Consider the following 24,877-nt stretch of genomic DNA (forward strand, 5'->3'; position numbering starts at 1 on the left):
TCAACAGCTCTATTTAGGACATAATACAAATAAATCAGTTTGTATATGGGGGAGTAAAACGCAGCCTATGTATAATTGGTAATGCATGTCCGATTTTATGTTTTGGAACTGGATGCGCTCTTTATATACGTTTTATATGTGCATTGAACCTTCCTGTATCTTATGAGTCTAATGAGGCTATGAATAATGCAAATGTAAACAGGCAGTTTCAGGTGAAGGTACAATGCAATTCATGTACAATTAACAACGCATGTCTGACCTTTCTGCATTGGTGCTGGATGTGTTCTCTGTATAAGCTTTATAAGTGAATTGAACCTTCCTGCATCTATATACCCGATCAGGCTATGAACAATATAATCTATGTAGTGCTACTCACACGTGAGCATGGTGGCATATCTTTCACATATTTTTTAGATTTTATTGTTACCAATACCCATCTAATAGTTTGTATGAGTGACATTTTTAGATGTTATTTGTATTTGTTTATACTGTCTGAATAAGTATACTCTGATTTGACTAAACTGTTCACTGTAGCTTTAAGAGGTTGTCTGTGATCGGATTCCCCGCCTCCTGTTAGGTGGAACCTCTGTCTCATTCTCTATATATTTGTCAGCAATGTGGTGGGTCCCAACATGCCCCAGTTGAAGACACCTATGTCGAAACGCGTCGGGCGAGCTGTTGGCACCCCACATTGCTTTTAACTTTATTTCGCTTTTTATGTGATCACCAAGTCATTAATTACCTTTTGACTTCAATAAACCAATATTTTTTATATCGTTTGACCCGCACCATGTGGAGCCTTTCTTTCTTTTTCTCCATTTTTTTGGTTTAATACTTCACAACACCCCCCTCCCCATCCGGGGGAGGTTGGAGTATTGGTATAACGGGCTGCGTTCGAGCTTGATTACTTTGACGTTCCATCTGAAAGGATCCAACATCGAGCCTTCAACTGCCTGGAGCTCTTCTATCAGCTCAACAGACCTCTCTCCTCATACTCCTTGGTCCCAGACTGTGACCTCAAGCCCTTTAGATCCAACCGTCATATGACTGTGTGGGTCCAACTGTTCCGGTAAGAAGTATTTATCTACTTTTCTCTGATGTTTTCAATCAAGTAGACCCACATGGATACATCTCGCCTAGTGCACCATTTTCCTCCCTTGTGACGGTTTGGTTACTCCTATGCCAGCAACATAGTGGAATGAGCGCCTAATGTTGGACTTTTATTTCTAAGCACTTATATCTTTGCGATTTTTATTATTACCTTTATAATTTATGTTTAACACATTTATTATTATTGAAGCGCTACACCGTTTTTATTATTTTACCTGTTGAACTTTGTTTGTTTTTGGTGTTGGCTGCTGTTGTGGCTGTTGTGGCCATTTCTTCACAAACTATAGCGCAGTGTTTTCCCCCCCTTTTTTGTGCATGATATCATAAGCCTAGGCTAATGACCAGACAAGAAACAGAAAGTGGGCTGTATAAGGTATTTACTGGCAGAAATAAAATGTTTTACTATCCAAAGTTAAAATAACAAGGGCATGGATGACGGCCAAGAGGGAGTTTGATCTTTGGGCGGAACAGCAGGAATCGGCTAAAGCGTCATACTCCACTCTTTACTTTCACAAATTCGGTAACAAGGCAGGTAAATTGCTCGCCAGGATGTGCGCCGGAACTAAAAAACCTACGCGTATTATGTCCATGAAGGATGATACGGGCGTATTACACACCTCCCCCGATGAAATTAGCAAAATTCTCACAGGATATTACACCCGACTATATTCTACGGATTCAGTGGATCAGGAGGGAGCGGCGACCCTCCTGCATCAATTGCAATTACCCGAGCTCACCACTGAGGCTCTGGATGCCCTTAATGCACCCGTTACGATAGAGGACATTCAGGCCACGATTAAGACTTTGGCGTCGTCCAAAGCTCCGGGCCCAGACGGCCTCACTGCCGAATTCTATAAAATGACCAAGGACTTTATTTCTGGCTACTTTACAAACCGTCTTTAGAGCAATGTGGGAGGGTGGCCCATATCTCCCTACGGGAACTCAGGCGTACATACGGCTTATTAGCAAGAAAGATAGGGATCCTACTCTTCCAGGGTCGTACCGACCAATATCGTTGATAAACGTAGATGTGAAAATTCTATCGAAAATTGTCGCCACTCGTCTTGCGTCCCTACTCCCATCCCTGCTGCACCCAGCCCAATCGGGGTTCGTCAAAGGACGCTCGGCTACATTAAACATTCGTAAAGTTCTGACTGTTTTAGAATATGCCAAATCCCACCCCGACCAGGATGTAGCCATTATGTCATTAGACGCCGAAAAGGCCTTCGACAACATTAGTTTGTCTTGGCTTTTTCAAGTGTTGGAAAAATTAGCATTCTCTGGACCGATCCTGAACTTTTTACGCCATATGTACGAATCTCCGACGGCAAGGTTAGTGACACCTGACTTCGTATCGGACACAATCCCCTTGACGAAAGGGACGAGACAGGGATGTCCTCTGTCCCCCTTATTGTTCAACCTAGTCGTCGAGATGTTATCTAGATTGATCAATTCGACTAACGGGATTAGCGGAATCACGCTGGGGGATCACACACTCCGCTCCGCCTTTTTTGCGGACGATATTTTATTATTTTCTACGGATCCGACGGGAGACTTTAGACGCCTTACGGACATATTCCAAATGTTTCGGTCCTACTCTGGGCTGCGCATTAATTTTGACAAAAGTGAAATTTGATCCCTTCGACCTAACTTGGCCACTGCTTGGACCTCTAACTCCCCCTTGACCATAGCAAACCACTATATTACCTATCTCGGGATACGCATTGGCCGGACGCCCTCAACCATTTACTCACTTAATTTTCCGCCGGTGATATCGAAAGTTGTGCAGGAACTAGAGGCTTGGGCGGCTCTTCCTCTCTCGCTTTTCGGGAGATGTCATCTTTTTAAAATGGTTTCATTTGCTAGATTACTATACGCAATGCAAACTATTCCTCTCTTAGTTAAGCACTCGGATATCAGGTTGATTCATTCTGCTTTGACGAAATTCTTATGGGCCGGGAAGAAGCCGAGGATTGCTTTGAATAAATTGTGTCTCCCGAAGATAGAGGGAGGAGCGAGCCTGCCCAATATTCGATTTTATAATCTAGCATGTCTACTTCGACAGGGTCTCGACTGGCTATTAGGAAAATTCAGGTATTCGAATCATTCTTTAGAAGCCGCGGCGGTTTCGCCGTTTGCCCTCTCGGCTATCCTCCATTCGAACCCAAACAAGTTGCCTAACCATTTCCGATCTAATCTATTGATTAGAGACACAGTGATAGCTTGGAGGAAGACGCGCAAACTGTTGGGGCTACCGCCCGATATTTCCCGCTATTTGCCTATCCAATCAAATCCCATGTTCCCTCCATCCACAATGCATAGTGTATTTGCCTATTGGGAAGCACAGGGTCTCACTAAGGTATATGATGTTTATTCGCACGATTCAGGTAAACCTAAGCCATTTCCGGTGCTGGCGAGGGAGTTTTCCTTGCCGTTAACCCATTTCTTCTACTACCGCCAGCTCCTTAGTTACTTGGGTGACAGGCATAGACACATAACAAATCAGTTCCAGAAATCCTTCATAGATACGATAATGCAAAATGGTAACTACTCTATTTCTACCATTTACATCTCTCTTATTGACTATCAATCCGCCAAATACCGTCTACAACCATTTCGAAAGTGGGCAGACATCTTCGATGATATAGATCTCCCAGGGAAACTACTAGATGGGTATATTAAAGTTAGAAATGTTACGATTTCCGAAACATGGAGGGAAACCCAATTCAAGATCCTTCACAGGGCCTACTACCCCTTTCGTATTGACCGAACTGATCCTAACCAGGAAAGTTGTACGTGGTGCTCGACATTACGTCCTACGCTTCTCCATCGCTTGTGGGAGTGCCCGCATGTTGCGGCTTTTTGGAACTCAGTGTTGCGATTTATTCGAGATGTGACAAACCAGGACCTGCCCAGGGACCACCTCTTATGTCTATTCGGATGTACCCCATCTGCTGAACCTCACCTTGCAGATAGCTCTACAGTTATACCCCAATGGGTACATTTATGTCTTCTGGTTGCACGAAGAACTATCCTGACACAATGGATCAAAGCTTCACCACCCTCACTACAGGCTGTGAAAAAGGCCCTGGAAACTCTTTTTTACCTCGAACGCTTGGATACTATACTGCTAAGCTTTAAATCCACCACTCGATTCTTCTCGAGATGGCGCAAATTTATGGAGCATGTTTTTACTAAAGAGGATATACACAGGACGATGCAGCCATTTCGATACACAGAATGGTAATTCAAGAGGGATATTACTAACTCTTTGGGCGTACTAAAAATACCCAGTGAGGCAACAAGGGAGGAACCCCCCTGACTTGTACTACCAAGTGATGAATATCGGATACAATTTTGTGCTGACTTTATTTTGTTATGTTACGTTCTCTTTGGTAGGTCGTGCTCTCGCTCCTATACACACCGTTATACGTATATTGGCTTTTAGGCATATTGCTGTTTGTTACAAACCATGTATCTGTTTTCTGTAATACTTTTACACCTACTGTTTATGCTTATCGACTGCTTGTCATTCGAAGTAAATATGAAAAATAAAAATAAAATTTATCAAAAAAATAAAAATAACAAGGGCAGAAGATTTAATAGATTGAAAGCTGAAAAAATTACTGAAGTTCCACTTTAAGGAGTCCTAACTACCTGAAATGCCACATTGGCATGTCATTTTTTTGGGGGGGAGGGGGGAGTGGGTACCTAGTTTTGACAGGTACCTATCTCTCACTTCCAGCCTCGCTACCTAGGCGACTCCTCCTCTCCCCCTCCCTCCGTGAAACCTCTGGGACACATCACACGTCCCAGAAGATTGCCTGGACATTCAGGACAGCGTGACTCATGCATGTGCAGTGCGCACTCGGCTGTGAAGCTGCAAACTGTCACAGCTGGGTGCCCACACTTGCAATGCCGGTCTTCTGTCATAAGTTCCAACTTATCAAATTCTCCAAACGAATGTACTGCACATGCATGAGAGCAGCCTGCTTCACGTTGTCTTCTTATCAAAAACGCCAACTCCACACTGCGTCTGCGTGGCCTTTCATTAACCTGCGATTACCTCTTGATTACCCCTGAATAAATCGAATACACCAACTTCACTGTGCCTGCGCGCCCTTCGTATGCAATCCCTTGTTACTAAAGCAATGCACATGTTTTAACATACATGATACAAAGCAGCCACCGTGCCCGTCAAACGCTGCCACTGTGCCATCAAACATGGTTGGAGTTTTTGACAGGTTGCAGATTTTCCCACATATACAACCACGTCACTTCGGTGGAGGCTACATCAGGAAAAAGCTGTTTACTTTTTTTATCGGAAGCTTGGAGAAAAAGTTTTTCAGAATGCACTGGCTTCCGCACGTGCAGTCAGCACCCGGACCCAGGATCCCTACGGTGAGGGGTCCAGCAAGTATGCAGATGCCTGGCACAGTGATCGTGGACACGGGCATTCGGTTACTGCTGCAGGGGCGGTTCATTCTGTGCAACATCAGGGATGTCGAGGCCCTCGGAATGTTGTGCGGAAGGTGTGATGGGTTGGTCGCAAACCCTCGGCCATTCACCAGGTTTTGGAAGTGCGGCGAGTACATATTCAAGGTCGAACAACCCACTGTGCAACCCTGGGCCTTCCAGTATGATTGAGCCACGGGTATCTCCATTGAGGAGTCCATCGGGTATGCCCCGGCATCGTCCTTCGGGGCTCAGAATGCCAGAAGGGATCCTGCCCCTTCTCAGGTACCAGAGACTTTTACAGAAGTCACGGACGTGACCCCGCAGGAGAAAGCTGCTGCTGCAGCACCAGTTTCTTAAGCGAAGGAGCTGCTCAGCAACCTTCGCCACTGCAGAGGCAGGCCTGCCTCCTGCACCCCTAGACTGGATATTTGGGGAAAGTGTTTAAATGCCTACCATGGGGAGCTGTGAATTATATAAAATATTTTAGTGTGCAAAATTCAATTCTTTTTTTTTTTTTTTTTTTTTTTTTTTTTTTTTTTTTGAGTTTCAAAAGAGCTTTATTGAAACATAATAAAAAATGTAACAGAGGGTCTCCCACGCAGGGGAGTCGTGAAGAAGTAGTTTACACAACAGAGGTACCATCATAACTGGCAAAATTTCCATAGTTTGCAAAGTGAAGCGTAGAGTGAATGGAACAAAACCTATCAGCCTGCTCATATCTGAAATTTTTCCAATTACAACATTAAGCAAGGCTCCAAAGTCAACTTGAGGCAGGAGTTGCCCCGAGCCCCCAACACCCCTTCCGGGATCTTGCTGTGTCAGGAACCCAGAGCCCTCCCAAACTAAGGCAAAACACTGTTAGCAGGGGCCCGCTCTGAGCAGGGTCCAAATTTTCAGCCTCTGTTAGTTGGGACCAAAGCAGATAAGGGAAAAAAGGGCAAAGGGGAGGAAGGGTTAGGGAAGGAGTTAGAGGGAGGAGGGAGGAAAGAGAAGAACAACATGAAGAAAGAGGGGAGTAGAGAGGAGACCTCAGGAAGAGCCCGACCTGTCTGAGGGAGTACCCCTAGTGGGGGAAAAAGAGGACAGGTTATAACCAAGTGAGATCCCCACATGACTCGCCCAGGGTTCCCATATGCTCTTGAATCGATCTACTTTGTCAAGAATTATACTGGAAGTCTGTTCTTGGAGCATGATCCAAGTAATCTTTCGTTTAGTAGAGTGGAGGGAAACTCTAGGCGATTTCCAGGCCCTGGCAATGGACAATTTCGCCCCAATAAGGATGAATTGGGCCAAAATTCGAGAGAATTTCTTCGCACGAGGGATATCTTGATTGAGGAGAGCGATTTTGGGGTCCTGGGGAATTCCAAGCCCCGTGACTTTGCGGATTAGGTGAAAAACACCATTCCAATAACTTCTGATTCTGGGGCATTCCCAAAAAGTATGGATCAGGGATCCTAGGTGGCCACAGCCCCTAAAGCAAAGTGGGGAAGATTGGGGGAAGATAGATGCAAGTCGTTGCGGGACTAAATACCATCTGGAAATCACCTTGAGGCTGGCCTCCATTAGAGAGATGTTGATGATCCCCTTGAACCCTCTCATAAAGTTGCAATGCCAAGTATCCAGGTCCCAGTCGAAGTCCAGATCCCGCTCCCATTTCAGCATGTATCCTGTCTTAACCTGTGGATCAGCTAGAGCTGCATAAATCAGGGAGATACCACCTCTCATAACCTCAGCTGATGTGCACCATTGTTCATAGAGAGTGACTGTCAGTGGACCTAATGTGTGAGAGGAAAGTGAGTGTAGAAAGTGAGAGATTTGGCGGAAGCGAAATCTCTCGGTCAGAGGCATCTCTAGTTTAGAGATACACTGGTCTAATGTGAGGGGACCATTAGAGTTGACGTAGTTCCCAATTCTAATGAGACCCTTGTTGAGCCACCATTGAAATGTTTTGACATTAAGTCCAGGTGGAAACTGAGGATTGTTAAAAATGTGTGCTAGAGGGTGCCACGGGGACGTCAGGGAGTTCCTGGAGTGAACCGAATCGCAGAGGGCCATTGAGTGAGACAGAGTGGGAGACATAATCGGAGGCCTGGACTTGGGGGGTCGCCACATGAGAAAATCTATGGTAAAGTTGGGAATGGCTTGTCTTTCCATTTCCACCCAATCCGGTTTCTTACCATTAGAGTAGATGCAGGAGATCTGGCTCAATTGCGCCGCTTGATAATACCACCATAGATTAGGTAGTCCAAGTCCTCCTTTTCGTCTGGGTCTGAAGAGAACCGATTTGGGTAGTCTATGGGAAGAGCCGCCCCACACAAAGCGAAGTATCGCAGAGTGCACACTGTTAATTTGGGATTTGGGAACTGAAATAGGGAGCGAGCGGAAAAGATAGAGGATTCGGGGGAGTAGGGTCATTTTAATGGCATTAACTCTGCCTAGCCAGGAGAGCTTATAAAGGGACCACTGATCCAGATCCGCCTTCAATTTGTTATACATCGGGGGGAAATTGTGTTTATAGAGTGAACCAATGCTTGGGGTGAGGTGGATCCCCAAGTAGGGAATGGACGTTGGGTTCCACGAAAAGGGAAACTGGGATTGGAGTTTTGCTACTAAATCCGAGTTAACGGAGACGTTGAGAGCTACTGACTTGGTCATGTTGACTTGCAAACCAGAGGCCTGCCCAAATTCATGAAGCACCCTTAAAACGTTAGGAGTGGAGATGAGTGGTGATGTAATGAATAGAAGGACATCGTCCGCGAATAACGCGCATTTGTGCGAGGAGGGGCCACAGCGCACGCCGTGGATATCAGGATGAGACCTAAAGGAGATTGCTAGCGTTTCTATAGCTATGGCGAATAATAGGGGGGATAACGGGCAGCCCTGCCTAGTACCCTTGGCAATGGGAAAAGGATCTGAGAGATGGCCTTGAAGTTTGATCCGGGCACTAGGATGGGAATAAAGGGCGGATAGGGTATTGACAAATTTGTGGCCAAAACCCCATCGCTCTAGTGTGCGGAACAAATATGGCCAGGTAACGGTATCGAAGGCCTTTTGGAGATCGATGGATAATAGGAAACCTTCCTGGAGAGGGCCGCCATCCCAGCCCGACTGGAGGATGGAGATTATGTCTATAGCTCTCCTCACCTGGTCCGGCCCCTGCCTGCCTGGTATGAAGCCAACCTGGTCCCCATGGACATATGAACCTATGAAAGAGCCCAGTCTGTTTGAAAGAATCTTGGTCATTATTTTCAGATCGTTATTAATTAGGGAAATAGGTCTATAATTGCTCACTAGGCTTAGGTCTTTATCGGGTTTAGGTATTACTGAGATAAATGCCAGGTTGGCTGTCGGATCCAGGGAAGACTTATTGTTGAGGGAGTTGAAGAATCGGGCCAGGTAAGGAGCCAGAACCTCTATAAACTGTTTATAGTACTTAGTAGAAAACCCGTCAGGGCCAGGGGCCGAGCCAAGTTTAAGTCCTTTAATGACTTCTCTAACCTCCTCCTCCGTGAAAGAGGATTCCATAAGCTCCCTATGGGAGTCTGAGATTCTGGGGAGTGCGATACTGTCCAGGAAGGCCTCCAACTGTGGAATACCAACGGGGTTGGTGTCCGAGTATAGTTTAGAATAGAATTCATTGAAGGCCTCTAGAATCTGTTTAGGGTTTTGGGTCAGTTTACCGGAAAGGGACTTTACTTTGGGGAGGGCCTGAATCCTGTGCCGGGGGGAAAGTCTCGCAGCCAGCTGAGGGCCAAATTTATCAGTATGAAGATAGAATCTTCCACTTGTCCATTTAAGGTGGCTCTCTGCACTGGAAGTCAGGGCCAAATTCAAAGCAATTCTAGCGGTATCCAATTTGGCTAATGAAGTGGGTGATGGATTTTTCTTGTGCGCAGTACTCAGTACCTGGAAGTCCCGTTCCAGATTGACTACGTTTTGGGCTTTTTCCTTCTTGAGCTGGGAGGTCAGCTGAATAATTTTACCTCTCATGACCGCTTTATGGGCCCCCCACAATGTGCCCGGGGAAATGTCAGGAGTGTCATTAAGTTGAAAGAACTCTTTCAGGTCTCTCTCCAGTTGCGTACAGTGTATTTGGTTGGCAAGGAGGGACTCCTTGAGGCGCCATTGGGGGGGGCCCGCCGGAGCTAGAAAGCCAACTAGCTGAATGTAAATGACTGAATGATCAGACCATGGAACCTCTTTAATGCTAGCCCGAGATAAAAAGGTAATATCCGCCGTGTGGACAAAGATGTGATCTATGCGGGAGAATGTCCTGTGTGGAGCTGAGAAGTGAGTGAAGTCCCTAGCATCAGGGTGGAGCTCTCTCCAGGAGTCTATCATCCCCAGAGAATGAAAAAGTTTAGCTATTTTTAGACTCTGTTTAGGGGGACGTTTCAAGTGGGATCTACCATTGGAACTCTTATCCATAAGGTGGTCAAACGCGATGTTTGAATCACCCCCCATGACCACCTTACCCTCCAGGTGGGAGGATAAGGCAGTCAGCATGGACGAAAAGAAAGGAGCTTGGTTTTTATTGGGCGCATAATAGGAAACAAAGGAAAAAAGGACATCGTTAATAAGACCCTTAACCAGAAGATATCTCCCTTTGATATCTCTGATGGTTTGAATGTGGGTGAACGGGGTATGTTTAGAGAATAATATGGCGACCCCCTTCGTCTTGTCCTCAGCGTTTGCTAAGAAGAAGGTAGGGAAATTCCGGTGTAAGAACGTGGGGTTATAATTTTGGGGGAAGTGGGTTTCTTGAAGCATAACAATATTAAGGCCCCTAATGTAGTAGCTGTGAAGAGCTTTACGTCTTTTAGAAGGGGAGTTTAGGCCTTGAGTATTATGTGACGCTATCTTGAGCGTCGTCTTGTCAGTATGCGGATCAGCCATGGTTATCAGAGTGTGGGAACAAGGTAGGGGACGGCAATCTTACCCTGGGTAGTAGAACTTGTTTGCTGTTCCAAGGTGCCGAATACAGGTGCTGAAATGCGTCATAGACTGAGAGGCGGGATCTCCCCGAGGGCTCCTGAAAAGAGAAGAGAGGAGAGAAGACAAGAGTGAGAGAAGGAGGGAAAGTGGGGGAGGGAAGGAGGGGGGGGGGGAAGAAGGTGAAGGACTCGAGAACGGGAAAGCTCGGGTCCTTCTGTGGTGGGTCTGGAATGGCAGAGCCCACCTCGAGCCTCCTGAACCAGGAGGGCCCGAATCAAAGGCAGTCTGAAATCAGACTGCATACCTGAATACCCTAAGGGAGAAATCTCCGCAAAGGGGCAGCAGGTAGAGTGGCACACGGCACTAAGCCCCGCTCCGGCACCGGCGCCTCTATCGACATGCCAAATTAAAAAAAGAACAAGAAAATAGGTGCCAGCAGGCAAATACAGGGAACCATATAAAAATTTAACAACGGGAAAAGCAACAAAAAAAAAAAAAAAAACATATCAACCTTGAAGAACTTGTCAGCAAATAAAATCCGGGACTGTCCAGCAAGATAGTGATACTAATTACTAATGAAACAAATGGTATCAGTACGACAGCAATGTTAGGAGAAGTGTGTCATGGGCAGGGGGGGGGGGGGGGCGGAGAGCACGGGATGTTAGGTGAATGTTAAATAGAAAATCTAGGCAGACATTCACACCCCGTAAAAAAAAAAAAAAAAAAAAAAAAAAAAAGGAGGGGGGGGGGAAGGGAAGAAGGGAGCCAGGGGATTGGGAGAAAAAAGAAACAAATCACATATCGTAAAAATGGAAAAACTGAGTTCAGAGGGTCCTTAAAAGGACCGGAGGGAAGCCGGAAAGTCCATCGGCCCCTCCCGACAATCATCAGGAATCAAAAATGAAAAAAGAAAAAGAAAAGTCAGTGGCCCAGAGGCCTTAAGGGTTCAGGAGTCACTTTTGAGGTGCAGAGTCGCGTTGCCTCTTCGACTTTTGCTTCACCCACAGGGGGGCCAATGGGCTGTTCGGGGGGGGGTCTTTTAGACGCGTTCGGCCGGCTCTCCATCTGGATGGATTGTAGCTCTTGAGTAATGAGCCCAAGTTGCAGGAGGAGGGATTCCCCGTCAGGAAAGTTGGTAAAGCTGTGTTGTCTATCTTTCCACTGAAACTGGAGGCGAAATGGAAAGGCCCATCTATATTTGATCGAATTTTGATTTAGAACTTCCAGGAGGGGCTTGAGGGTTCTTCGCTTTTGAATCGTGGCGGGAGAGATGTCAGCAAAGACTTGGATTTTGTTGCCCTGGATGGTGAGATTGTCACGATTGCGGGTTCGCAGCATAATTTCCTCTTTAATTCCGTAAAAGTGAGGCTTGATCACAATATCACGGGGCAAGCCGTCCTGACGGGGGGCTTGCAGCGCTCGATGGGCCCTATCCAGCTCTAGCTTGTGGTCTGGAACGTCTGGGATAATGTCCTTAATGAAGGCCTTGACGGTGCTTTGAATGTCCGTGACAGATTCAGGCACACCTCTGATGCGGAAGTTATACCGTCTGCTTCTATTTTCTAAATCATCTAATTTAGAAAGAGCTGAGTCCAGTTGTTCCTGCAGGGACTGTATACATTTAGAGTTCTGGTTGGTGCGAGCTGCAGTATTATCTACTGCCTGTTCGATCACATCTATTCTGGCCCCTAGATTTTGCAGGTCGGCTTTGATTGAAGAAGTTATCTGAATAGCATTTTGAGCTAGGCCTGCTGCCAGCATTTCAGAAAAGCTACTGAGGAGCTGTGTCAGGTCAGGTGGATGGTTAGGCTGAGGGGAGGCCTGCAGGGCCTCAGCCAGGCTGTGTGGAGAGATGGTTTGAGGTGAATAAGAGAAGCCTGCCAGCGATCTATGGATCAGAGATATGGTAGAAGCAGGAGAAGTCTGGGGGTCCTGGATGTTACTCACTGCAGTGGAGGAGGGCTGGGGAGGAGGGGGGTCCGCTATATCGTCCCTGGTGTCTGTGTCCCCGCCGGGAAGAGGAGCGGTCGCCATCTTGGACGGATCAGGCTCGTCTAGGCCGTAAAGAAGCTGGCGGCTGGCGAACGTTTTTGCCCGGCCTTTGGGCATATGTGCAGGCTCCTGGTGTCTTCCGGAGCTCGATGTAGCGTTCGGCGGAGGTTCCCGCTGGCTGGAGAAGCTAACGTTGGCGCCGAAGGGCCGGAGCGGTACGGAGCTCCCGATCAAGGCGTCCGACCGGAAGTCCCGCGCATGCGCACTCTCCGCAAAATTCAATTCTAAGTATTCAAATCAATTCAAATATTATTGTATAAATACTCAATATGAATATTCAATGATCTGAGCATTCACAATAAATTATTGAATCCCTGTGCGTATAAATCTCTTAATAATAAATATGTAAAAGTGATATGTATAAACCAAATTAATCCATGTGATTATTTACATATAATCAATGCAAATATAAAGTGCTTAACGTGCATAGGGATATGTGCAAAGGAAATTAATCCACGTAATTATAAAGTGCTTACGTGCATAATGCCACGTACACGCGACCAGACTTTTTGACAGCAAAGGTCGGACAATTCGATCGTGTGTGGGCTCCATTGGACCTTTGCTTGCCAAAAATCCGGCGGACTTTAGAAATAGAACATGTTTTAAATTTTCCCACCGGAACTCCGCCGGACTGAGAAATGCGTTTGTGTGTATGCTAGTCCGACGGACAAAAACCGGCGCTAGGGCAGCTATTGGCTACTGGCTATGAACTTCCTTATTCTAGTCCGGTCGTACGTCATCACGTTCTAATCCGTTGGACTTTGGTGTGATTGTGTATAGCCAAGTCCATTCATTCAGAAAGTCCGTCGGAACTCCGCCGAAAGTCCGTCAGAAAGACCATCGGACCTAGTCCCTCAAAAAGTCTGGTCGTGTGTACGCAGCATTAGGATATGTGCAAACCAAATGAATCCATGTGATTATCTACATATACTCAATGTAAATGTAAAGTGCTATGCGTGCTTAAAGGATGATGAATATACACCAAATTAATCCATACAATTAAAAAAATATAAATAATAATGTGCCTTTTGTGTATAAAAATCCTGTTGCTCAATATCTAATTATACACAATGTGCAAGCAAAACCAAATGAATCCAACAAATTCATTCATCACTTGAACATCCAATGTTTCTGCAATCAGGTACAGTTAATTTCCGTGCACTTGTCTCTTTCCAGCTTCATAACATAGTGTGCTGATCTCTTCAAAACTTCATATATAATCTGCAATTAATAATATGTCTTTTCAGCCTCAGTCATTTTGATCGTATCCACACATTCTCATCGCTGCCTATAGCTTATATAGCGTTTTTCCTTCCTCTTTATCTTAAACTCACTCCACCATTAGCGGACATGTAAGAAAGGAAAGAGAACCAGGGATAGTGTGTTATTAGTTATTAGTGTGTTACACAGGATGATACTACACTGCCTTTAGTAATCCTACTCACGAAACCAGTTAAAAACATAAACCTCAGATAGAGTGTCAGATTGTACTCCTCCTCACAGCCTCTCTGCACACCGAAGGCTCAACGCCACTTGGCTCCTCCTCCCTAATAATATTTGATTTGATTTGAATACTTAGGATTGAATTTAGCGCACTAATATATTTTATATAATTTTAATATTGCACAAGTGAGGGATCACTGTTTTTAGGTGCAGCTATTTTCAGTAAGTAATTTTTGGTATATATATATATATATATATATATATATATATATATATATATATATATATATATATTTTTGCATCAGCGCTTGAGTATTCTGTATATATATTGGGGAGCTGTGAATGATGCTGTGGGAAGTTATTGGCCTGCTGGAGATTCCTCGCCTGGTTCACCAACTAAGACCGGCTCTGACGAGGGAGACGATTGGTATTTTGAACCCAGACTGCCGTGAGTAAAAGTTTTAACTTTTTAAAAGCTTTTAGCTTAGTTCTAAATGTTTTCCGTGCATAGACACTGCCCGATCATGACGGGGTTGCTTAGGCCCCTGAGACTTTCACAAGCAGGTGGCAACAGAGTATGGACTTGAACTCCCTTATGTGCTTAGGGAAGTCATGAACATGGTGGGAGAGAATTGGAAGGAGTGGCATGCGGAAGATGTCCAGGATCACCTTAACCACTTAAGGACCAGGCCTCTTTTTCAGACTTGGTGTTTACATGTTTAAAACAGTTTTTTTTGCTAGAAAATTACTTAGAACCCCCAAACATTTTATATTGTTTTTTTTCTAACACCCTAGAGAATAAAATGGCGGTCATTGAAATACTTTTTTTCACACCGTATTTGCGCAGCGGTCTTACAAGCGCACTTTTTTTGGAAAAAATTCACTTTTTTTGAATAAAAAAATAAGACAACAGTAAAATTAGCCCAATTTTTTTTTTATATTGTGAAAGATAATGGTACGCCGAGTAAATTGATACCCAACATGTCACGCTTCAAAATTGCGCCCGCTCGTGGAATGGCGTCAAACTTTCAGCCTCAAAAATCTCCATAAGCGACATTTTAAAAATTCTACAGGTTGCATTTTTTGCATTACAGAGGAGGTCTAGGGCTAGAATTATTGCTCTCACTCTACCGATCGCGGTGATACCTCACATGTGTGGTTTGACCACCGTTTTCATATGTGGGCGTTACTCACGTATGCGCTCGCTTCTGTGCGCAAGCTCGTCGTGACGGGGTGTTTTTTAAAAAAAAAAATTTTTCTTATTTATTTTAATTCATTTTATTTATTTTTACACTGTTTTAAAAAAAAAATGGATCACTTTTATTCCTATTACAAGGAATGTAAACATCCCTTGTAATAGAAAAAAGCATGACAGGTCCTCTTAAATATGAGATCTGGGGTCAAAAAGTCCTCAGATCTCATATTTGGGCTAAAATGCAAAAAAAAAAAAAAAAAAATAAGAAAATCTGACATCTAAAAAAAATATACCTTTAAGAGGTATGGGCGGAAGTGACGTTTTGTCGTCGCTTCCGCCCTCCTATAGTATAGAGACGAGTGGGGGCCATCTTAGCCTCACTTGTCTCTATGCCCAGCAGACGAAAGGACCCGATCGCCTCCGCCGCTACCGATGGCTCCGGTAAGCGGCGGAAGGTGCGGGAGGGCGGCGGGAGGGGGGGTGGCACCTCTCCCGCCGCCGATAGCGGTGATCTCACGGCGAATCCGCCACGGAGACCACCGTTATCGTACAGCCGACCGCCGCCTGAATAGATGGATATCTCGGTTGTGGCAGCAGCTGCTGCCGTTACCGAGATATCCCTCTTCAAAAATAGAACGTACATCGTCGTGCGGTGGTCGGCAAGTGGTTAAGGTCTAAAAGCCACTGCGGAAGACATTTTTCTTCCGGAAAATGTTTGACTGATTCCAAGGATGTCTGTTGCATTGGAATTATGGTTGGCATGTCTATTGTGACAAGTTGTGATCTGCAGACTGGATAAAGAGAGTGCTATATACTAGAGGTCGACCGATATGGGTTTTTCTCTGGCCGATGCCGATGCCGATATTTAGAAATCATGGCGGCCGATAGCCAATATATGATGCCGATTTTTTTTGGGCCGATATGTTAGGCCGATTTTATTTTATTTATTTATTTATTTATTTTTAATCCCCCTTGATATAACACACCTTTCCCACTGGGGCGTTTTTCAGGCGCTTTTGGGCTAAAAATAGCGCCAGTAAAGTGCCTGCAAAATGGCTCCCCTGCAGTCTGTGTGAAAGACAGAGTGCTTTCACACTGAGGCGATGCGCTGGCAGGATCTTAAAAAAAAAGTCCTGCAAGCAGCACGTTTGGAGTGGTGTATACCGCTCCTCCACCACTCCTGCCCATTGATATGAATGGGCACCACTGCCGAAGCGCATGCAATGCGATTTGGCAGCAGTGCTTCAAGGGCGCATTTAACCTCTTCCTTGGCCGCTAGCTAGGATTATATTTGCCCCACTAGCAGCCAAATAGCACCGCTAAAATGATGGTAAAGAGCCGCTAAAACTTGCGTTTTACCATCAACGCCTGCCCGCTCCAGTGTGAAAGCGGTCTTCATAAGTGATACAGAAAATTTCTTACATTTAAACATTTATTAAACAAAACAAACCTCCAATCAGTTTACTTGTATGTATGATTTAGATAAAAAAAAAAAAAAAACTATATATTCAATAAAAACAGGTAGTCAAAACTTTTGGACAAAAAAAAAAAAAAAAAATGGGCTAACTTTACTGTTTTTATTTTATTTTTATTTTTTAAATAGTGTATTTTTTTCCCCAAAAAATGCATTTGAAAGACCTCTGTGCAAATGCCATGTGACATAAAATATTGCAACAACCGCTATTTTATTCCCTAGGATCTCTGCTAAAAAATATATATATAATTTTTGGGGGGTCTAAGTGATTTTCTGGCAGAAAATACAGGATTTTTACTTGTAAGCAACAAGTGTCAGAAAAGATTTAGTCTTTAAATGGTTAAACTGAGAACTTCTACACACAGAGATGACTTCATTCATTGAAGTGTAAACATTGTATCATTTTGTTCTTTTCTTGGCAGCCTGCCCAGAGAGGAGGAAAGGGTTTCTATGATGACTCAGCAATTACACTGACTTCTTACAGAAGTCATTTCAAAGTCCCGCTGTAGTTCTAAATCGGCTTTTTATCAGCACAATCGGCCGATGCCGATTATTAAAAAAACGGCAAATATCGGCCGATATATCGGTCGACCTCTACTATATACTTTATCACTACCGTAGATGCACAAGGAAAAGACCTAATTTTGCCCGATCCATGGTTTTATTGGTGAACTGTTCCTGGAGTCAAGTCTTTTAAATTTTTGCAAAAAGAACTTCTTTGTGTCTTCAGTTTTTGCGATATCTTTCTGCAAGTTACAAGGACTGTGGGGTAGATAGGCAGGTGTTTGCTACAGGAAATTACATGTAAAGTTCTACAGGCTCTTAGCTCACAGCATTCTGGTTTCTAAAAGACTGCAGTTACAGCGGCTCTGACCACTAGGTGGCGTGATTCAGAGGGAAAGAAACAGAAATAGCAGAATCTTTCTTTTATAGTTGTTAGAAAATGCTAGGAAAAAAAAGAATTTTATGTGTCTTTGAAGAAGGAAATTCCATTGAAGCAGCAGTGGAATTTCACTCTTTAAAACAAAATGTATAGTGTACAGTATTGCCTTGTATGTTGTGTTTTTTTCTTTTTTAGGATGCACCGAGATCGACTGTCAAGCTCATCGAAGATTGGGTGGGTTAGTCTGTTTAGCTGGGTGGTATATGTACAGCATTTAAATGTGTTGTTGTGAAAATGTTAAATGTTTTAAATGTGTTTCCCTTTCTTCCCTTTCCCAATACCTACGAAAAACTCAGGTACCGCATCTGTTTTTTCCTTTTTTTTTTAAATAGGATAGGATTTTTGCCCTTGTTTTTGCCTAGACGATGGGGACATCGTCTAAATGACTGGGGGGGGGGGGGGGGGGGTGTGTGTAGCGGTGACACTTTGGACAAGGTGTCTGCTATGTACAAATGTAGTTTTTCCGCAGAACAGTAAAGGGGTTCTGAGGGCTGATTGTGTAGGTTTAACTTTGGCATCAGTTTGACTGGGCTGTGTTAGAGTTCTGCCTGGCCATGTGTACAGTTAGGTGCACATGAAAGGCCCAGAACCAGGCCTGGTTGGACGCTTTAGGTATCAGCATTCCCCGGAGCCAATCAGTGGATGCATCTGGCCCCGCTGAGGAGTCTGGGGAAGGGTACTTAAGATGTTGGAGTCACATGTTCAGGGTCGTTCGTGAGGCCATAGCTGCCTGTTCCTGGATCTGGACTGGGTAGCCCAGCGAGGGGTCCCGGTCAAGGGAGCGTGTGCCGCCATGCAACATGGTCGTTTTGACTAGCCCCAATAGACCCGCATGGTCTGGGGTAAGGATCCATCTGTTCCCCTGTCTCAGAACCCGGCTGGTCCGAGGTGTAGTAACTGAAGGAGGATTCAAGGCGTCCGGGTGTGCCCTCAAATTGGAAGGGCACCGAAGCCTGTGTAAGCGGTCAGGGGAGGACTCTTCGGAGGAGGGCCAACAAGCTGGCATCTCAAGAAGTGACTGGTTGCTGGGTTGTCAAGGACACTAATGAATCCACACTTTTCCAGTACTGCCAAGGAGACAGAGAACGTTCCAGGTACCGAGGAAAGGTTCCTTTTCATTTTCAGTTGCAAGCTTTATTCAAGGTCAAAGACTTTGTAAGTTCCGGATCAAATGGCTGACTGCCATAAACTCTGGCTAGAGATTTGTTCAGCCTTGAAGCGCCCAGCTGCGAGTGGCTACTCTCTGGGTTGTATTAGAGACTTTGTGATGACTAGCAGTTCAAGGTGTCTGAGTTTCTTCACCCTTGCCCTCAGTTCCCATACGAAACTGTGTTTGTTGGATGTTACCCCTGCAAATAAAAACCTTTCTAAAGGACTTTTATAGTGTCAGCGTCAAAAGTTGTTGGGTACTAACCCTTGGAACCCCTAGACGTGGAAGAACAAGCCAAGCGGAGGTAACCGATAAGCCCAAAAGTCAAGGCCGCCAAATCGAGGGTTATGGCCGCTACATAAGATTGCTACAAGAACCAAAAACCTCCAAAGAAATATCTCAACACCTCCTATCCTTCTTTCAGAACAATGAAAATTCCATAGATAACCCATTCCCACTCTGGAATGCCCATAAGGCCTACATGAGAGGCATAATAATCCCCATTTACAACATTTGAAATTGGGTCAACAATCGCCAATGGCAAATCACTTGGACCAGACGGTTTCACAAAATACACTTGCTCCACACATGCAAAAGGTCTTCACAAAGGCTGCTAAAGAAGCAACATTCCCCCCAGAGATGCTAAAAGAGTACATAGTCACTTTACCAAAACCTGGAAAAAGATCCAACAACACCAAGTAACTTCAGACCCATATCTTTATTAAACACAGACATTAAAGTATATGCCAAGCTCCTAGCCAACAATTAGCAGATTTCATACCTTCTCTAATCCAACGCAACCAGATGGGTTTTGTGGGGGGGAGACAAACTTCGGAATTATAAACATAAAAGCTCTCAGATTGGCAGCACTCAAAAGCATGGAAAGGCAAGCAGAGGACTCCATGGTGTAGTATTTAAAAAATAGTTTTAAGAATAATATAATATCCACTTACAATTGAAGAAACGAACAAACAGCATATACACTGGAGTCTTCCGGGCTCGGACGCATCCTTTTCTTTGAAGGGAAAGGTTATATGTATATGCATATATTCAGATATGTATCTGAAAGCGACAGCTCAGACACGGAAAACTGATGTTTTGTTTGTGTTGCCAGAAGGCCCTAGAAAGGGCCAGGCAGCATTGAAATCTACTATTGCTACATGGATTCGTCAGGTGATTAGTCAGGCTTATGGTTTGAAAAGAAAGGTTCCTCCCTTTCAGATTAAAGTGCACTCTACCCAGGCAGTCAGTGCTTCATGGGCAGTGCATCACCAAGCCTCTGTGGCTCAGATTTGCAAGGCCACTACTTGGTCGTCAGTACATACATTCACAAGATTCTATCAAATGGATGTAAGATGGCAGGAGGACACCGCCTTCAGGCCCAGTGTGCTGCAGTATATGTATAGGTCCTCACACCTGGCGGCGGCTGTTTCGCTTTGCGTCTCCCTCCCCTCAGGTGGCATAGCTTTGGGACATCCCACATAGTTATTACTATGGTGCTCTGTGTCCCGTGATGTACGATAAAGAAAATAGTATTTTTATAACAGCTTACCTATAAAATCCTTTTCTTGAAGTACATCATGGGACACAAAGATCCCACCCCACATCATGCTACAAAAACTGAGGTACTCCCGGTATGGGAGAGGTTATATATGGAGGGGGACTTGTGTTTTTTTTGGAGTACCAGTGTCCATTCACCTAAAGGTGGCGTATAACCCACATAGTTATTACTATGGTGCTCTGTGTCCCATGATGTACTCCAAGAAAAGGATTTTTACAGGTAAGCTGTTATAAAAATCCTATTTTTAACAAGGCATAAAAGCACTTACATCTAGGTAAGGTAAATGAAGCACATCATGAAGTCCTGTAGAGTCAGTCTCTGCACTGGCTGGGTGCAGTGGTGGTTCAGTAGCCTTATATCCTGTGGCTGTTGATCGTCAGCTAGATGTGATAGGCAAAATGCTAAATAACAAAAGAAAAATGAAATAGATGCTAATAGTCTGCAGGAGATCTGCAAATAAAATGAAATAGATGTTACTATACTGTAGGAGATCTGATGGAAATAAATAGTAATCTGCAAAAAAATTTAATTGATTCTAACAGTCTGCAAGAGATCTGCAAAAAATAAAAATAAAATAAAAAACGTGAAATAGCTGTTAATAGTCTACAGGAGATCTGCTAAAAAAAAGAAAAGAAATATATGCTAATAGTCTGCAGGAGATCTGGTGAGAAAACAAAATAGATACTAATAGTCTGCAGGAGATCTGCAAAAAAAGATATAGATGCTAATAGTCTGCAGGAGATCTTATGGAAACAAATAGTAATCTGCAAAAGAAATAAAAAAAAAACATCTTCCGAAATTCACATTTAGTATATAATGATTTTGACTTGAATAGAAAAGATTTTAATAGAATATAAAAGAATAGACTAGAAAAACAATAAAGCAGAATAGAATAAAATATAATATATTCTATTCTGTTCTATTGGTTTTCTAGTCTATTCTCTATTTCTATTCTAATCTTTTCTATTCAAATTCAAAATCATTCTATACGAAATTCGAATGTCGGAAAGAAATATATATATATTATAAAACCATCATCTTCCGAAATTCGAATTTCGTATATAATGATTTCGATTTTAATAGAAAAGATTTTAATAGAATATAAAAGAATAGACTAGAAAAACAATAGAACAGAACAGAATAAAATATAATATATTCTATTCTGTTCTGCTCTATCGTTTTTCAAGTCTATTTTCTATTTTATTATAATCTTTTCTTTAAAAATTTGAATTCATACTATTCGAAATTCAAATTTATTCTATTTGAAATTTGAATTTCAGAAGATGGTTGTATATTCTTTCTATTTTATTCTATTAATTTTTTTTTTCTAATCTTTTCTATTTGAATTAGAAATTTTGGAAGATGGTTAGTTACTTACTTATATACATCTGTCACATCAACTTCTCATACTTGCAGTGTACCAGTGCAAAAAAACACACACATCTTATTTCATTTATATTTATCACATCAATGAAGTTGTCAGCATGCCTGATTGAAGAAGTCACGGATGTCGATCGCAAGGCAAGTACATATGCTGTATGTCATTGTCCACTTGCCACGTCACTTGCCACAAGTTGTGTATTGTCCACTTGCCACATCACCTGCCACAAGTTGTGTATTGTCCATTTGCCATGACACCTGCCATGAGTGCCTCGTGGCCAGCCACGAGTGCCACGTGACCTGCCACGAGTGCCACATGACCAAGTTTTGGATTGTCCACTTGCCACGTCACCTGCCACAAGTTGTGGGGTTCCTAGCACCAAGTGACCCCGATATATGGACAATATGTCAAGTACTTTTCTGCAGAAGAGAATAACATTTTGCGACCTGACTTTGGGGCAACGTATCTCGGGGCCACTTGCAGCAAGGAACCCCAAATTTGGTATGCAAACATAGTAGAACTAGCACTACAAAATCACCAATTTGGAGTTTCTAGCACCAAGTGACCCTGAGATACGTAGCCCCAAAGTCAGGTCACAAAATGTCATTCTCTGCTGCAGAAAAGTGCTTGACATTTTGTGACCCGAATTTGGGGCCCCCTAACTCAGGGTCACTTGGAGCTAGACACCCCAAATTTGGAGATGTTGTAGTGCTAGTTATACTGTGTTTGCATACCAAATTTGGAGTTTCTAGCTATAAGTGGCCTCGAGATACATGGCCCCAAATTCGGGTAATTTTTCGAATTTGATTCGAATTTCATCCGAATTCGGTTGAATTAGTTAGCATTGTAATTCGGTAATTCGGATGCATCCGAATGTCCGAATAATGAAAATTCGTCCGAATTTCGATTCCGAATGAAACGAAATGCACATGTCTAATGACCACAGAGAGCTGGGGTAGCCGCCGGTGAAGCGTGGGAGAAGTTCTAGCCAGCATAGATGGGGAGGGGGAACCTGGCATGGTTTGCCGTGGCCTCCGCCCCCAAAAAGAAAAAAAACAATTACCACCAGACGCCACTGGGTTCGAAGGGAATGAGAGAAAGAATTGGGGGAAAAAATATAATTTTTGCAAAGAATGTGGCTTTAAAAATCACTTGCTCATTATACGGCGGCAAGTCGGCACGATCTGCGAACCGTCGTAGCTGTACATCGGTCTCTTTAAGCGGGATAGCAGGCTGCATCGCGGGGGTGCTGATGCTCATGACCGGCGGTCGTGATCACCACCGCCCACGAGCAATCGCATGCACGAGAAGCTGAACAGGAACGTGTGTGTATGTGTGTGTGTGTATGTGTGTGTGTGTATGTGTGTGTGTGTGTGTAAACACACGTCCCAGTTCTGTTCTGTGATTAAAGAGATTGTGAGTTCCTAATAGCTAGGAACTACAATCTCATTTCCTCTAGGTATGTCCCCTCCCCCTACAGTTAGAAACAACCCTAGTGAACACAATTAACCCTTTGATTGCCCCATAGTTTTAATCCCTTCCCTGCCAGTGACATTTTTACAGTAATCAGTGCATTTTAATAGCACTGATCGCTGTATAAATGGTCCCAAAAATGTGTTGCAGTCCTGATAAAAAAAAAAAAAGAATTAGTGGATCGCCGCTATTACTAGTAAAAATAATAATTAAAATGCTATAAAATCTATCCCCTATTTTGTAGGTGCTATAACTTTTGTGCAAACCAATCAATACACGCTTATTGAGATTTTTATTACCAAAAGTATGTAGAAGAATACATAATGGCCTAAACTAAGGGAAAAAAAACACTTAAAAAAAAAATGTGGATATTTATTATAGCAAAAAGTACAAAATATTGTGTTTTTTTCAAAATTTTCGTACTTTGTTTATAGCGCAAAAAAATTAAAATCACAGAGATGATCAAGTACCACCAAAAGAAAGTTACGGTATGTAACGGTATGTATAAGAAGCACCCCATCTTTAGAAGAGAATTTTAAGGAAATTATTTTTAGGAGGGAAGTTTAAGGAAAAAACGTACATTTAAATGCCCATCAATGCAGCCTTATTAGTGTCCATCTGCAGCCTTATCGGTGTCCTTTGCAGCCTTGTCATTGCAGCCTTGCCATTGTCCATTGCAGCTTTGCCAGTGTCCATTGCAGCCTTGTCAATGTAATTTGCAGCCTTGCCGTTTAAAAATGGCACCGCCGAGCAGGGCAGGACTTAGTGTGGTGGAGGCCCCTTAGTTTGAGTCACTTTCGGGCCCTTCTATACATTACTTTAAATAGAACAAAATGATACATAACTGCCAATAGCCAATCAGCAAACCTCAAGATAAGAGAAACGGAGAGATGGCGCAAGGAACAATTCCATATAGTCCTAAAATAGTCCCAAATATTATGTATAAGAACAATCATTAGGATTGCTTGGATGGCTGCAACCTGGAGAGCGAAGCACAGCTCTATAAAACAGAAATAGAAAAGGACAAGGTGCGCCAGACTCAGTGCAGTATTAAAGAACTTCTGTTTAATTGGACAATACAAAACAGCCAAATGGCTACTCACAAAAGTAGATAATATATAAGCGTATAAGTGGGGGATACTGTCCTGGTATTAGTCCTGGGTTCACGATGTAAGCGATCATTCTCAGAGGCACCACAGGAGGATGATGAGAAGCGGTGGTGGTGGTAACTCTTCTCCGTGCTCTGTATGTCTCAAGGGCAGTGTAGGCAATACACGCCGTGCAGTATCGATGGCGTCCGTGAACCGGAAGACAGAAGCCGGAAGTGCTTTCCAAGGTGGAACACAAACACCGCGGACCGGAAGTGACATCATGGCCAATGAGATGACACGTTTCACAGCATTCGCTGTTTCGTCCGATCTAGCTTATCATTCACAAGGTCAGATATATATACACACATGCTTAAGGGAAGTGGCCGGATGTGCGGAAACAACCATATACACAGTAAACAATGTAATAATTAAAAACGAACCAGGAGATTAATAAAAGCAATAAAAATAGATAAAATGATAATTAAATTGTAACTAATATGAAGATATTTAAAACTTAAATGGGCGGGGTCCGTGGGGCCCCCTATTGAATGGGGCCCATGGGCTTGAGCCCAGTCAAGCCCAATGGTAAGCCCAGCCCTGCCGCCGAGATA

The 24,877-nt window shown here is 43.7% G+C and overlaps 1 protein-coding gene across 1 annotated transcript in view; it reads right to left on the minus strand.

Annotated features, from left to right (window-relative positions):
• The window catches only part of LOC143958174 (pulmonary surfactant-associated protein D-like), a 605,930-nt gene that overhangs the window by 161,265 nt on the left and 419,788 nt on the right, over positions 1–24,877 (minus strand). The gene's annotated exons all lie outside the window — the stretch shown is intronic.

Source organism: Lithobates pipiens, unplaced genomic scaffold, assembly GCF_037356315.1.
Source record: "Lithobates pipiens isolate NorthernLeopardFrog02 unplaced genomic scaffold, aLitPip1_a1.2 Scaffold_59, whole genome shotgun sequence".
Classification (NCBI taxonomy): domain Eukaryota; kingdom Metazoa; phylum Chordata; class Amphibia; order Anura; family Ranidae; genus Lithobates; species Lithobates pipiens.